The 2,500-nt window shown below is 41.1% G+C and overlaps 2 protein-coding genes across 3 annotated transcripts in view; both read right to left on the reverse strand.

Annotated features, from left to right (window-relative positions):
- Nucleotides 1–2,500, reverse strand: part of LOC138045404 (uncharacterized) — a 154,780-nt gene that overhangs the window by 33,157 nt on the left and 119,123 nt on the right. The window lies entirely within an intron of this gene.
- Nucleotides 1–2,500, reverse strand: part of LOC138045402 (uncharacterized) — a 10,314-nt gene that overhangs the window by 7,581 nt on the left and 233 nt on the right. The window contains exons 1-2 of one of the 2 annotated variants that reach the window (XM_068891899.1): nucleotides 2,435–2,500; nucleotides 2,211–2,339 (exon numbers count right to left, since the gene is read on the reverse strand). The exon at nucleotides 2,435–2,500 is cut by the window's right edge and continues 233 nt beyond it. The gene's annotated coding sequence lies outside the window, so the exon portion shown is untranslated. The other variant, XM_068891900.1, reaches the window with a different exon arrangement.

The following is a 2,500-nucleotide window of genomic DNA, read 5'->3' on the forward strand; positions in this document are numbered from 1 at the left end:
TCATGAAATACTTAGAATAGCTCAAGGTTTCTTAAACTCCCTGGAGAAATGTTCACAAATGCGTGCCGCATATGCGACACGATAATTTTTGTTCTTTTAACCAATAATGCTACCGCTTTTTGGCGTTGTCTTTGCCGCAGGCAGCCGATTTGTTACAGAGCTTTAGGGGCGCGTTCGATTGACCGTATTCCGGAATAGGAATACATGGAATATAAGTTAAAAATCCTTCGTTTTTACGGAGATTCACATTAAAATTGTCAAACATCTGCTAAAATGCGATTTTAAACATATTTTTATTATCCTTGCTGCTTCGAAATGCGCCAAACATACCGTTTTAATCATCACTCCACACATTCTTATTCCGGAATAGGGTCAATCGAACGCGGCCCTTAGGCCCTGTTTACAAGCAGGTAGGGTAACCCTAGCAGCTACTACTAGGGCTACCCTAGCGGGAGGGTCAAAGATAGCCAGGCTTTACAAGCAAAATTGCACAGGTAGGGTTACCCTACCACCCGGGACAACTTTGTGTGTTTGGTAACCGCCAGCATCGCAAACACAATGGAAACCCGCGCTAAAAAGTTGTCCCGGGTAGGCGAGTTGTCTTTTACAAGGCAGCTAGGGTAACCCTAGCACTCAGATAAGGTTACCCTAGCTCCAGCGTAACCCTAGCTGCCTTGTAAACACGTCGATGAAAAAAAGAAGAAATGTGTGAGTAACCCAGAGTTTATAGACCCTAGCACTAGGTTTACCCTCCCTCCTTATAAACAGGGCCTTAAATTCTAGGACGAGAACGAGTAGGAGATTTTGACTGCCCTGTTTTAGCGAAAATAGTTAGAAAATGAATAACCCGGACGATTAATCTAACTCTTCATTAGCAGCATAGGTTGCTCAGTTTTTCTTATTGCTGGTAACTGAGCCTTTTTGCAGACCTAAAAATGCCAAAACTGCTACCTTGTTTGAATTGTTTTGACACGTCAACATTTTTGCAAAACCTCGTACTAAAATGACGACAGTATCACGTTTTTCCCGCCAAAATGACGCTGGTTTGTGAGCGCTTACTGTTGTTCTATGAGAAAATCTCGTACTCGTAGTCTTTCTCGTCCTAGAATCTAAAGGTCTCTATTAAAACCAACGACCTCCGTTAGGAATCAGACGACCAAAATTGCACGAGCCCGTAGGGTGAGTGCAATTTGTAGTCTGAAAAAAATTACAAGTGCTTATTTGTTCCAAATTGCACGAGAAAAATCATGTGATTACATATTAATAATAAATTTCCATGCGTATCACACAATCAGGGTCAATCAGGGAAAACTTGCGCCATAAATTACGCCATCCAGGGTGCGCGTTTGATTTGAAAACAAAAGATTAAGCGGCTCTGACCAAACCCTATTGTTTATTTGGCAAGTCCACATTCCGTGACCCAACTATATGGTCACGTGCGATCGTAGAATAGTTGTTCACATTAAAACAGTTGTTAACGGCATTGACTCCAGTACGTAAACAGATGCTTTACAAGTTTCTACGATGGTATTTAGAAATATTTAATACTTTTTCTTAACAATACCGGGAGAATTATAAAGTTATGTAATTATCCCGGAAAGATGTGTCACCGAGTCATACGATGACCGGATATTGTATTGCGTGCAACGCAAACACAAATTTCCGGTCACGCACACAATTCCCCGTTATTCTGTCACTCGGTCGTCTGTGGTTTAGCGGTTTTGTGGTCATCACGATTGCCTCTGAATGAGGAAATGCCAAGTTTGAATCCTACTTGCCCCCCCCCCCCTCCCCCCTTTAACGAGGGAAAAAAATCTTACGCATGCCCAGCCAAATCGCCCCTCTCGCCCTCAAAAAAAAATTCTGTACTCCGTTAATTAATACGACGAAGCACATGTATTCGGAGAATAAATCCCTCGGGCAATTTCAGGACTAACTTACAACAGTGTTTGAGGGAAGTTGGCATGTGGTTTCTAGTGGACGTGTAATTGAGTTGATTTCAAATTATTATTTTATTCCCTTCCGTGATCTTCCTAAATTCTTCTTTTAACCAGTTCATTAGTTATTAGTTACTTATTACTTGTAAGTAAGTTGAAAGTCAGCTCCCCAGAAGAGCGTTGCTCTTGGCCAAACTTTGTAATAGATATACTGAATAACGACTTGAATAACTTGAAAACAATCATATCAATATCACCAAGGGTTAAACTTACCTTAGTTCAAGACTTCAAAATTTCTTTCTGTTAAGTGTTCAGTGGCAGACGGAATCGTTCAGACATTCAATAGACTGAGATTACTGTTGGTCCACTGAATTCGGTCGGTGTTTCACGACTGGCCTCTCACTTCAATATTAAATACAAGCCGTGTTAGCTGAAAAGAACCTGAAAGTTTTAAGACTTCCGTGTGTATTAGAAGACCTATGGACAATATATATTACCACATCGATGCTTTTTCCGTGATATCGCGGAGCTTTCTATTGATGGTGCATGTCCAAGGCCAAGTA

The sequence above is a fragment of the Montipora capricornis genome, chromosome 4 (assembly GCF_036669925.1).
Source record: "Montipora capricornis isolate CH-2021 chromosome 4, ASM3666992v2, whole genome shotgun sequence".
In the NCBI taxonomy this organism is placed as follows: Eukaryota; Metazoa; Cnidaria; class Anthozoa; order Scleractinia; family Acroporidae; genus Montipora; species Montipora capricornis.